The sequence below is a fragment of the Camarhynchus parvulus genome, chromosome Z (genome assembly GCF_901933205.1).
Source record: "Camarhynchus parvulus chromosome Z, STF_HiC, whole genome shotgun sequence".
Lineage (NCBI taxonomy): Eukaryota > Metazoa > Chordata > Aves > Passeriformes > Thraupidae > Camarhynchus > Camarhynchus parvulus.
In genome coordinates, this window is record NC_044601.1 from 36,310,722 (window position 1) to 36,325,003 (window position 14,282).

The 14,282-nt window shown below is 36.2% G+C and overlaps 1 protein-coding gene across 1 annotated transcript in view; it reads left to right on the forward strand.

Annotated features, from left to right (window-relative positions):
* The window catches only part of FANCC (FA complementation group C), a 92,303-nt gene continuing 78,021 nt past the window's right edge, over window positions 1-14,282 (forward strand). Inside the window, exon 1 of the mRNA XM_030968668.1 lies at window positions 1-26. The gene's annotated coding sequence lies outside the window, so the exon portion shown is untranslated. The remainder of the gene's footprint in view (window positions 27-14,282) is intronic.

Sequence of the window (14,282 nt, forward strand, 5' to 3'; positions counted from 1 at the left end):
TGGCCCCTTTGTTTCACCCTACAGAGGTAGGAAAGAACTATCAAAGCTTTTTCTCTTTTATTTCTTGCTATAGGCTGTGCCAAAGGAAGTGGGTTCTGGAAACATTCACCATTGTAAATCACGGCTTAAATTCAATACTTGCTCATCTGTTTAACTGCTGCTCTGTTTTCAGATTTGCACCCAGCGCTGCATTGTTGGGAGAGCAGAGGGTGCTGTATTGTCACTTGAAAATATATGAAAATCATAACGGATAGTGTAATCTACAGTAAAATTACAGTAGTAAATTGTCAGGAAAATACTGATATTAATGAGTCCTTTACGTTTCAAAATTAAAAGTGGCTATACATTCTGTTTATTGTGTTCCATGAATATTTTCCCATTCCTTTATGATTATACCTTTCACTAACTGATAAAATCTAAGCCTTTCATCCACCACAGATGCTCCATATTCCAGCAGGCCTTTGATCCAATATGATTGTCTTAAATGGCACTATAGGGTCAGAGCACTTTCGCCAGAGCTTTTTGAGCTGCAGCATATTTCATAAGGGCACCCTTTTATTAAGATCTCTTCTGCTACTGTAATGGAAAACAAAGATTTGTAATCTGTCCCTTACAGGATATTAAACAAAAATTATGCCATCATTATTGGAGTAGTTACCTCAGTGCTTTCAGAGATCAATTTGTTATCATTACATTTTTCTAAATGGCTTATTGCTTCTTTTATACAAATGGATTTTGAGTGGTCCTGAAATAGAAAATTAATAAAGAGACAAATTGTGTAATCCTTTAGTCTAATTAAAAAATGTGTGACTCTAAGCTTCATACAATTAAACTTGATTTAAATTGTCTCCCGTACCTTTATCAGGGTTTAAATTCCCTCGTGCACTTCCATGGAAGGAAAGTTCCATGCTTAGTAACTCAGGAGGAGGCATTGAGGAAGGATTTTTCTTTAACTAGATGAGATGAGATGAGCTGAAGTGAATGTGGAAATATGATACATAGAATTTACTGTGCATGCACAAATGCAAAGAATTTAGATCATGTAGTCTGCTCAGGTATCTACTTCATTGTCTTCATACGTGTCTCAAAACATGTTGCTGAAAACAGATGTTCACTGGGTCAGCAGAAACACAGTCATGATACTGGTCTTCACAAACCCTCTGATAAAAATGGCACGTCTAGGTACATGCCCATTTAAGCAGTTTGACATAGCCTGGGAACAATGATGTACAGCACTCCATGGCATACAAAATTTGAAACTGCATGTTGTTTGTGAGTGGCTGAAAGAAGACATTGCCTCTATGAAATGTGCCCCTTTGTATGCTGCTGTGTAGAATAATTCATACACATTGAAGAAGTTTATGCAAAAGCATCTTTGTTAGGTTCACTCTAATATCTTTACAGTACATGAGATCAAATTAAGAGGAAAACTCCTGGAATAAATAAAAGGATACCTGCAATCCAATTAAAGAGAATGCATTGCTTTCCCCATAAAATGCTGCCTCCAAGAAGTGTATACTACCTTCAATAAATCATCATTGTAAAGAACAAAATGTATCCAAATAGTTATTCTGAGAGTTGTCATTAGTGGTTCTGGCATAGCAGCAAAATATTGTAACTTTGTGTATAGATCAGTTTAATCTTTCATGGAATCTGAACACTATCATGTGAACATCTACTATGTCAATTGGCTTGACTTCAGACTTGTGAACAGAATTTGGTGGATGTTGCTTACTTGGATTTGCAACTTCTGAATGTTGCAGCAGTGGCTGTACCTCTTTTACTAAAATACAAAAATTTGTCGTTGTTTCTGGTTCCCAGTTTTCTGTTTTGGACCTCTACACTGCTTATATATGTTCACTTACATTTTTCAGTTGGATATTTACTTGCATTTGCTCCAATTTCCCCCTTCTTTTCAGATAAAAAACCAGAGACACTTGAGTTAGGTCTTCTAAACAGGTGTCAGATAATGTAGAAATAATAAATAATAAAGTGAACAGCCCCAAGAAATTTTCGTTTTATTTTGATGCAAAAATTTTCTGTTCAAGAAGAATATCCTTTCTACCCAGATGAGCGATATCTAGGTATCCTCACAAGGAAAAAAGTCAGTAAATATGAAGAAGAGCTAATTCATGGAACAGCCCAGTGGAAAAAAAAAATATTTTCAAAGGTTTGGGGGGCTTTTTGGTTTTTTCCAAGTACTTGTCCATAGGAAGACAAGCTGCATTTTAAAACCTGGAGCAAATCTTTTGCCAGTATACCTCCTGAACATCTCATATGGATTTCAGGACTGAAGCTATCCATTTGGTGAGAAATTTTTGTTCAGGGTAATGTGCAACATGTTGAACAATCAGATACTGCTAAATTCGGGTATACATCTGGGGTGCTGATAACTGTGTTTTGGAATAGTGGTTTTATTATTAATTGCCTGGTTGAAAGACTTAAACCATTTGGTGCTTGGACACATTGGAATCCTTTAAGTAAATAGTTTAGTCTTGGCATCCTTTCACTGTAACTGCTGCAACTTATCCAGCTAATGTTGAAGGGGTGGATGTTTCATCTCGAAGCACATTTAGAAGGACAAAATTTGGTTTTATACACACTGTCTCTTACACTAAAAGCACAGATTTTCAAACACTTTATAAAAGTCCATAATTCATGCCCAGCCACAGGCAGGATTTGCAACTATTTCAGCCTATTTCAGTTTCAACTTTTTTCTTTGTTGGAGAAATCTGCATTTCTTAGACTGCCTTGAATTCAGGTTAGGAGTCTGACATCAGAAAATGCATTCAAATATTGCTATCAGAATTTGGTGACACAGAAAGAAAATTTACATTTAAACAGGTAGTACAGTCATGTACTAAGCATACTCCTATATGAATAACAATATATTACAATAAAAATAGTCAAGCTATAATCCTGCAAATCTTTACTAAGTGCTTAACTCTCAAGGGACTCCTAAGTTTGTAAAACTAAGCTGACATGTAACTATTTGCCGGACTTGAGCGTTAAGACTTTTCTGTATCTTATGAAGATCCATGAATGTCAAGTCTGGAATATTTAAAGGTCTTGTTGAGGTGCTGAAATATTTTTGAAAATAGAAGATACTCATATGCTAGTGGAAATAATTTAAAAATAGGATGGAATACCTATCAGGATCTGTACGTGTATCTATGTGTATCGAAAGCAAGCAAGTAACGACAGGTGCCCTTCAGCAGAAAAGACGCAAGGTTTTGTAGTGCAGCAGGACATCAACAGGATTCCTGGAATCACCGTTTACTCTACAGCTCCAAGTACCTTAAGAAAATAATTAGTTTCATTGCTGCAATATAGTTTGCCCAGTAAAACTTTAGAAACTTCCCCATCCACTGATAGGAACCCAGCAGTGGCTGAGAGGGATGTGCTGATACTTAGTTTTTGTCTTATTAAAAGTGGTGAAGTCAAATCCCAAAGCCCTGCTTCTTCCCTCTATATGTAATCACCCAGGGAGTTAAGCTCTGGTGAAATAAAAGTATGTAATTTCACAAGATCAGAACAGGTTTTATGTACTGATAAATGTTACAAACTTCAGGTAGGACATTTCATTTCTGAGAAAACTCAGTACTGAGGTAAAAACTGCAAATATTAGAGAACTGGCAACGTAAAAGTCTTTATCTGTACCTGGACTTGTTTGTATTATCACAGTACAAACACATTATAGGCAGTAAAAAATAATATTTTTTTACTAAACATATAGAATGTCTTTTTTTTTTACCCCAGCAGCAATAGCAATTTTTCAATAACAGTGTCTTTACTGTGTTTTATTTTTTAAAATCTGAATATTACAAAAATATAAACCCATATGCAGATGACTGTTTTGAAAGATACCTGAACTATCAGATATGTAAGTTTCAAGATTTATTTTGTAGAGCTTAAACCAACCGATGGTTTATTTCCAACTATGCCTATCTCCACTTCTGAGCAGGAATAATTCCTCTGAATACTCCTATTCCATTCCAGCAAATCAATTCCAAATGTATTTTCTTGACTTCATCTTTTGCTACTATACTGTCTCCCCAGAAGATGTTTTAAATTGAACTATTTATTATTTATAGGCTATTGTTAAAGACTGTAAAACTCTGCCTGTGTTAAATTTTCATTTTGGCCTGCTGGCCAGCTGGTATTCTGAATGATCTGTCTTTGTGCAAACACACTAGATACTTAGGAGAAGATGAAGTACTTATTTCTTAGGGAATAAATGCTCATATCAGAGACTTTGTTTCCCTGGTAGGCAAAAAAGATGCTATATTTGCCAGCAGATGTAAAAGGCTAATCAGACAAACTGATATGAAATTTGCCAGAGTGCTACACTTCCATTTTTCATAATAAGGATAATTAAAGCTGTATGACTGGAATGCTGAGAGGTGACTCAAATAATTGACTGGTTAATGTTAAGAAGGTGTAAATTCTCCAGAAAAGCCCTGTGCATACCAGCTGAAAATGCAACCCATGAAATAAATCCATCTGCCTACATTTGTTTTAACAGTAATACTGACCTTGGAGCAAGCTATTTCCGAAGGATTTTTAATGACCAGCTGGAGTTAATAGCCTCTGGCTGTACCTCAGGCTTTAAACTCAGCCTAGCAAGCCATTAATTCCTAGGAAATGCTCTGTTCCTTGTTTGTTACTGCCTAACAGCATGACAACCTAGACTGTAAATAGCTCTTAGCAGAGAAAATGATATTCTTAAATGCACATAGTACCTTCCTTCAGAAAAGACTCCAGACTATTTACAAGGTGAGGGTTCTGAAAAAGAAGGTAAGCAGAAATTATTATATTGCTGGGAAAATAGTCTTTCATAATGGACAGGTCTAAGCAGATGCATATTCCCAGCATGTCTCTGAGAAATTAGACACCCTTAGGGCTGTGTCATTGCTCACTGCTAGTGTTTCTGGCTGTAGGCTAGGGAATCATCAGCATTACTCTCTTCTACTGCTGGCTATTGGGCAACACAGTCCGAGTTTTGTGGACATTTATAAGTCTTCTGGGGAAATACATCAAACGTCTGCAAATGTCTGTCACCAGAGAACAGAATGGCAAGGAAAAAAAACGTAAGTTGTTTGTGATTAAGTCTTTTTGTGTATGTACAACATCTAATACATCTAAGGCAATAGAGCCTCATCTGCAGTGATTGCTTGCTGCAGGTGAGGAAAATGTGATTACTGAAAAGGATGAGCCAAAAAAAATTTTTTTTGATTGCTGCCATGTCTTCAAAAACACCTGCGATGACATTAGTAAGTATGACATTAGAAGTATGAAGAGTCAGACCCAGTGACTGATAAACCAGAGGAAGCACCTCTCTGGAAGCCAGATTTTCTAGCTTACTCTGTAATACTAGCGTAGTCAGAATGGCACATTCAGGCCATTTCCCATTCAAGCACAAGCATCAGCGAGGTGCCAAGGAATTTAGTCCTCATGCTGAGAAACTGTAAGCTCATGTTTAACATCATGCACATCAGATGTACTTGCCAAGTACTCTGCCTAGCCTTAAGCACAGGACCTAAGACTTTGTCAGGCCATTAGAAAAGGCTGTGCAGAAGGCTTTGCTAGGTATGCAGCTACACTACACAGAAACACAGAGCTTCTAGAGCCTGAAATTTATTCATAACAATGCACTGTTAAACCTGTCAGTTTCAAATTTGTGCATGAGAGGAAACTAATACTACAGATTTGTAACAGTGTTAAATATAATATGATAAATACCTTTTGTCACATGCTGGCTAAGGAATTTTATAATGTGGATATGAATAAAAACCAGCGATGAGCATAAAACTACAAGAGAAATCAACCTCAAAAGCCACAGGAAAAAAACCCCAAACAGTGGTCTTCTGATAAAGAATATTTTGCAGCATTGATCTTTTTAATTTTATCATCATTTGTAACTAGCCTACTATGAATTTTGTATGTCTAACATGGTTACAAGTTCTCTGAACAAGCACTAATACATTTTATTATAATTTTAAATAGAGTGCTGCTGAAGCTAGCAAAATGACAGATAGAGATCTGTTTTTCATTTGTTGCAGACTTTCTGAAAAGACCTCTTGTGCTTTCTCCCTGTTGTTTCTTAATTAGGCTCTCTTTACCCCATGACAAACAGGTATCACACTATTATCCAGACACAGATCATACGTATTTTCAGTTCCCATTCATGCACTGCACAATTCAGAGCAGCACTAAATCATGTCCATGTATGATTCCTCTTAGTGGTACAGAACAGAGTGCCTGGCAACGTATGAATCATCCAGGTGTCAGCAGCACAAGAGCAGCTCTGACAAAAGATGCACAAGGTCTTGCTGATGGAGTTTTTTTCTCCACCCTCCTTACACCTTGAGAAAAATATCTAGATAGGGTCAAGCTCCCTATCTTCTCATCCTTTTGGCCATCTGTTCCATGTGCACCTTGGCTCTCACCCTGTGGCATAGAGAAGGTTTTTTGAGAGGTAGTAAGTAATGCCACAGCTGCCACATAGGTTTTGAATATTGAGCACACTGGAAACACTGAAAATAGGTAATGTCTCCCTAACTAATTTAGTTATTTGTTTTACATGTTGCAATTCACATGTTGTAATGTATAGCCACATATGATCACTTTTACAACATTTCACTGCTGTATCCCAAATCAAAGAATCATAGAATAAGCTGAGTTGGAAGGGTCCCACAAGGGTCATTGAGTCCAAATCCTGGCCCTACACAGCACCATCCCCAAGTGCCTAAGAACATTGACCTAATGCTCTAGAGATCTGCTCTAGGCTAGTGCTGTGACCACTGCCCTGAGGATCCTGTTCTAGTGCCCAGCCACCCTCTGGGGCAAGAACATTTCTCTAATGTCCAACCTAAATGTTCCCTGGCACATCTTCAGGCCATTACCTGGGGTTCTGTCACTGGACACCACAGAGAAGAGATCAATGTCTGTCCCTTTACTTCCTCTCTTGAGGAAGTTGTACCTCTCTTCAGTCTCCTCTTCATGCTGAACAGACCAAGTGATCTCAGTCACGCATACCAATTCTCCCAAAGGCCCTTCACCATCCTTATGGCCTTCCTCTGGATGTTCTCTAACAGCTTAATGTCTTTTTTATACTGTGGTGTCCAAAACCAGTAAATATACCAAAAAGCCACACAGAAGGCTTTTTGCATTCTAGATACCTGCCCAGTGTCACTTAAAGTTCCCTTCTCAGCTACTAAAGTTACTGATGCTTTAAATTTTTTCTTTACATTATGGCCTTATAGTATTTATTTAGTCCTTGGAAAAGGCAAGGATTAATGTCTTCCTAGAAACCACAAACCCAAATAATAAAGATGCAGAGCAACCAGACTTCTTTAGTCCTATCATTTGAATGTATTTCTTTGATTTGTAATAATTATTATACTTGCTTTTAAAAACATATTCCTTAGTCCCCATTTCTACAACATTTTACAATGCTAGTATGACGTTGCTCATTTACTAGATGGAGAAATATGGCCACTTGGAGAAAGGGAATTCAGCTACATATCATGTTTGATACCATATTATTTTATGACAAAATCTATTTTGTGAGATCAAATATGACAGAACCTCTAATAGTATTGTAACTGCTATCAGATATTTTTTTATGTCCTATGAAATGAAAGAACTATGTAAAGGTAAGGAAATACATAGTTAAATTTCAGGTTTGAGCTAAAGCTCTTAAGCAAACTTCAGGGCACATCTCTGAGAGATAACATGGAAAAGAAGGAATGTGACATTGTGCATACAAGAGAAACAGGCGGATGCAACTGTTCCCAAAATTAATAAAATCTTTTATGGAGCAACAACCTCAAAGTTAGGATTGAATGAACAGCCTTATGAGCTTTTGGGCTCCTACTTTGTGACTTTTAATACATTAAGATTTATTTTATAGGTGACAATAACTTAGCATTGAGACGTTCAGATTGCTATTAATTCAACACAATTTAAAAATGCATTTATTTGTAGTTTACAGATACATACTCTCAGTCTTTTCATCAACACAATACAATATTTATTTTGCTATTTCATTTTGCATGATGCATTTGCATATATACCTTTCATTTATGGAGTTATATGAAAAAATGTTTTCCAACCAGGCTTTATGTGGTCTGTACAAAGCTGTATAAAGCTCTTTTGAACACTATGAATTATGTTAATGCAAGTGATTATCAGTTGTGAATAAGATTCGGTGTATTAGATTATAGATAATTTAAAGGTGACCCAATGCAAATATTCAGTTAAAGATGCAAGAAATTAAGGGAACAAAGGAACACTGTATTAATGAGAGAATGTGATGGAAAACAAATTGGTATTTCATTGGAGATGTCACAAGGAAGGGATTAAATCTGAAGATAAACAAGGTTAAAGAAAGGTTAATACCAATAAAGGAAGAATGATTGCTAAAATAACTGAAAGGAGATTTATGAAAGAGCGCATTCCACCGAGTTGCAAATACGAGTACTGCAGGCAAAGGAGTGTGGATGACAAACTGTTTAAAGAAGGAGTGAAGGCAATGGAATACTAGAGTTATACTTCCTTTGGGAGGTCAGAGAAGCATGATATTGCAGTGTCTAACAGGCTAAATGAAGGAATGAGAAATAGAAGGTTTTCAGTGATGTACAGAGACTGTGGGGGGAAAGTTGGCAATCCACAAACTGCTGTTCTTATTTTCTGTCAGAGAGCTGTTTCAGCCACTTTTTTATTAACACTGGAATGATTCTACAGACTTCTCTATACTATTTTCATTGCTACTTTAGGCAAGCTACTCAATAGTGGAGATCTTTTCCATTTTAACGGGATCCCAACTGAGGGGTTTCCTTTTTTTTTTCTGTAAGGCTGTGGTCTGCAACACTGAAAATATGTAATTTGTAAAGGCTTAAAGGCTACAATCATAGACTGGCCTATTTTGCTGTTAACAAATGATCATATACAGCATTCAGCAAATATAGAAAAATGCAGACCATAAAGATGAGTTTCCATTCAGCCCTCTTTTCCTCTGTTCTATGGCTTTTTTTTTTACTAGCAAAGTCATCACTAGGAGCATTATGATGGAAATCCATCCATTGAGTGAGTATTGGTAATTTCCTCACTTTCATCTGATGTATAACATCTTTGTTTACACGTGGGATTTGTTTGGTTTTGATGGAGACATAAGCTTGGCAAAGCTTATAGATGAAGAAGCAGTCTCATTTCAAGGAAAACTATGTCAGTGTGGCAACTGTGCTTCCATTTTTAACAAAAGCATTTAATCCATATGATAAAAGGGGTTTTAGAGAAATTTATTCACTTAAAGTCTTCTCTTTCCTCCTTTTATTCTTACACTTGTCTTATATTCCATGGACAATGACTATTTGATGGAATGGATTTTTAATATATTTCTAGTACATTTAGTAAATTTCTGTATTTAATGGAATTAGAAATTAGAAGCTGTTTTACTTGCAGAGTTTTAAGTGTTGTGGGCTTGTTTGAAATTTCAGTTTCAAGTAGTGGCCATCTCTCTCATGCTTTTAAACCGTGAAGAAAATGAATTTATTGAGATTTACTTGCTTAATTTGAAAATATCATCTGTAAAAATCAGGTTTGCAAAGGAAAAAGCTAAAGGCTTTCAGTGTGTGATACCTTTGAGTTCAGTGCTTTACTTTATGATAGTAACTTTATTTTTTAAGATTTAATGCTTCATAACTTATAATGAGTTTGAATAATAATGGAATTTATGAAAGACCAATTCTTAACAGGTAATTTCCCATATCTCCAACCCTCTGAAAATTGATTCAAGCACAATCTTGATCACATTTTGCTGACTATTTATTATGGCTCCTGCTTTCTGCCAGCAAAAACAACATTTCCCCTTTTATCATCTCAAATTTTGGTTAAACCTCACAGGTTCTAGAATGTGTAAATACCTCTTTTAGTTAAGGAGAGTATTTTATATAAAGCAGGAAGGAATATAGTCACACTCGTGAAACTGAAATGCCCACTGGAGTATTTCATACTGTTAATAGCTGTCAGTAAGAGAACATGTCAAGGCAAAGTCACTAACTTTCCATCTTGTAGCAAGTATTTTATGCTTCTTCTGTATATGTTACGGCAACTTTTTAGAACATCAATAGGGAATACCACAGAAATTACTAAGCTCTCTGCTTCAATGTACTGTGCTTGATTCTGTGGAACAAACTCTGGAAATGCTCTCCAGTATTCAAGGGTTCAGCAGGACACAACAGGAGCAGGAAATCATGAAAGATTTTTTTAAATTTTTATTGTCTCAGTTCTTGGGAATAATTGATGTAACTCATGCTTTCTTTGTATAGCACCTGCTGTGAGTGCAGACAGGTACAGGAAAAGGATTTATTTTCAGGATTATTTTCCACAAGAAAATGTATAAACTATAGATAGAAACATAATCACCAACCTAAACACTTCAGCTTCTCTAATAACTTTGGAGAGATACATAATAAGACAAATTATGAAAATCTTGACTATGCCAAGATTAGCTAAGTGATTGATACATGGTACAATTTCCAAATTTTATCCTTGTGACCATGTTTTATACCAGTCTGAGAAACAAGAGGCCTGCCTTAACAGAAGGTAGGAGAACTCCTAGGAGAACTCCTCAGGTCTGGTTTAAAGAACATTGAACAGCTCTGGTCAATTCAGGGCCAATTTTTTGGATCCTTCAGAAGGTCCCCAGCTAAAGATTTAATGGTGTTTGCATTGAGAAGAAACCAAACATATTCATCTATCACTTGGGATACAGAACACAGAAAATGTTCTTGTCCTGCTCAGGAGTAAGTAAACATCCCCAGGATGTCAAATCCTGGAAATTTGGAATTGCATTCCAAATCAACAAAAAAAGAAGGAGAGATAAAATTATTTCCGTGTGAACATAAAGACTGTGTGGTATGCCCTGCTCACAAAGCTCACCAACAGGATTTGCAGACTCTGATGCCTCCAAGAAACAACTCCCTCCTTACTAAAGACCGTTTCTTTAATAGAAAAGCACAAGCAACCATGAAATTATACTGCAAATTGAACAGGAGATACAGGATAAAATGAACACCTGGAACTCATGGAAGTCAACATGCCTAACTATTTGGCCAACAGCTGCTCAAAATACAGTATTTTAGTGGGTAAATTTTCAAATATATAATCAGCACCTAGAAATGCCATATCTGCCTATTCAGAAATCCCCTACTGTGGGTAGAAACAGCAATACACTAAAATCTATTGGTGACTTGCTACACACTGTGGTCTTCTCTGGGAATCTCTTGAATATGATTTATGCTTTGCTTGCCACTGCCGTGGTCATGTAATTCCCATCCCATCTCTAAAGGACAACAGTATGGCTGCAGCATTTACCTTAGCTCCTTGTTATCTTTGTTATCTCTGTACCAACCATTTTCAGCTAGCCACAGATCTACATGAAGGCACATGCTCAGCTAAGGGGTCTGGGGGCATTTTGCTTGGTACTTGTCTGTTGCTTAGAGCACTTTGTCCTCTGTAGCTAATTGTTATGATGTACATAAAATATATTATGTATGTGGTGGTCATTTGCATTAATAATTATATTTACCATGTACCTTTGTGCACCTCACCTGCAGTTCATTCCATCAGTCTACCTCCCCCAGCATTTATTCTAACATTCCAAACTTCTGAAAAGCTTCAAACAGCTGGGAGTTTTCCTTTTTGTTTTTTTTACCTCTCTTCCTTTTCCCCCCTCAAACTTGTCAAATATGTATTTCTTTCTCTTCCCCTAACAAAGGACTTTTTTTCCTACCAAATTAATACTGGCCAAAAGATCAAATGTAGATATTTTACTCTGAACTGAAGTATGGTATCTGCTGTGTCTCATCAAAGTGCAAGGCTTAATGAGGCACTTTGGCAACATACCCTGGGGAAGAGGAGATTGCTAGGGTTCTCAAAGAGCAGCCAAGAATTCTCTGGTATGTGGAATATCCTTTCTGAAATATTCAGGGTTTGAAGTAATGGAATTTTATATTTGTAGCAGTGCTATTTCTGGTGACTTAATAATTTCAAATATTATTTGTGTCAGATTTACTATTAGTAATTCTCTAAGGCCGCTAGCTGTATTAGCTCTATATGTAGTAGTATCTGTTATTAAAGATCAAGGCTAAAGAAATAGCAATCCCCATGACATTTTTGAACCTCAAATGTTTTGCATTTATTAAAAGTGGGAGTGGAAAACTCCATACAGAATGTCTGAAGTAACATAATGTTTGTATTGGCATTCACTTGATTTGCACTACTATTTCATTATTTGTATCATTTCCACTTATTTTTTGATTATTTAAAATGAGGGTCCTTTGAAGGTAATATTACCAAGTGTTCTTTCCACCGAGTAGGGTTTGTTAATATTAGTAATTTACTTCCACATTTGTTTTTTATTTGCTCCTATTTTTTATATATTTATCTATCATACCCTTTCCCATGACTTCTTTAAATGCTCTAGTTTGTTTTTGTTTTTTTTTTTTTAATTCCTGGGTTTATTTTTTACAGCTCCTAGTATATTACAGTGATCTTTAGCCATATGTTCAGGTGTGCATGAGAACTTCTTTTTGTGTGGTTGGTTTGCTGAGCAGCAACAAAATTGTGTAAGTTGAGGGTGTATGCATCAAGCTGATTAACAGAGGCCGTTTTTTCTACTCTGACTATGGAACAGAAATACACTTTGGACAACTCTGGAATATGTTCAATCAGGAACATGGAAAATGATGTTATCAAACTCCTTCTACTCAAGCTTCTTCCAGTGTACCAGAACCATAAGAAGTGTCATGAATGAAACAACTAATAATGCTGACATTTAAGAAAGTATTAACACAATTCGTGGTAGAAAACAAAGACAAATTCTTCCATGTTTTCACTTGACAAAAAAGAGGAGTAGAATGATTAGAAGAGTTGCATGAGTTATGAACTGGACTCACTGTGTGAATATGGGCATTACATACAAAGCTCCAAGCTGTGGTCTGCAAATGTGTTGGATATATGGGAAACATTCCTGACAGTTTGTCTTGATGGGCTGCCGGCTGACCAGTTGCTGTTTCCCAAGAAAAAATTTTGAAATTTTCACAAACAAGCCTTTAATTCATCAGGTGTTTCTGATTTGACAGGATGAAATGTAAAAAGTAATTTAAATAATGCATGGGGATTTCACTATATAGGTAGGTTGAACTTGCTTTTGTACTGATAGGGATGTCTCATTTTATAGAAAATTGAAAGCAGTGGTGATCAAAAAAGAGACAACCTCTAAAAAAAAAGAAAGAATGCAAGAATGAATGCAAGAATATGAAAGCTGAATGGGAGTGAGGAGTTTGAACATCAGCTAGTCTTTTAAAATTGAGTAAAGAAAAATAGCAACTTCAGCAACTGTGGTTGTCATATGTTCAAGCAGACTTTAAATCTTGAATACAAGTCTAATACAAACTAGCCTATAATTCAGACTAATGATGTCACTGCAATTTAATTTAAAATCCATATGAAAAGTAACAATTCAACCGAGGTTAAAGGCAGAGAGTAACTTTGTTCTTTGCTTTTTCTATTTTGTTTTTTTTTTTTTTTTTTCCATAGGTAGGAATGCAATGAGTGCTTTACTATCCAGTTTCTTCAAGAAGGAAATAAGGACAAGGTGGTGTAAGAATACACATTTGGAGGAAGATGCTAGGGAACAAAGAATTCTGTGTGCTCATGGCTTCTCAAAAAGACAGGTGGGAATATAGTAGCAAATTCCCACCAGCTCTATTTTTCAAATAATAAACATAGAGGTAAAACTAGGCAGGAATGAAAGAACTACTAGGGTAAACAGGAGAAGGACCTGAGCAGATGAGCTGAAGAGGAAGAATGAGAGGAAGAGAATTAAGTATGACTGTGTAAGTAGGCTAGGGAACCATGAGCAAAAATGCACCAAGCAGTTAGGTTGTGTAGCATTGGTCTTTTCAGGAGGACTGCTTTGAGGACCAGCGTCAGAGTACAGGTCTTGGTAGTTTTATTACTAATGCTTTATAACAAACTGAGGGACAGTAGGGTTCACCCTGTCTATATTTCTCACTTTGGCACCAACACAAATTTCAGTAAATCTAATATTTATTTCCAACCCTAAGTTTATTCAAAACAAAATTTCTTACTTACTCTATGTCTGTACTCATATTGATAGCATTATGTTCATGGGGATACAAGGACCTTCTATGTTCAGAAAACTGAAAAGCAAAAGTTTAACACATTTTGCACTTAGTCTTACCAAAAGTAGT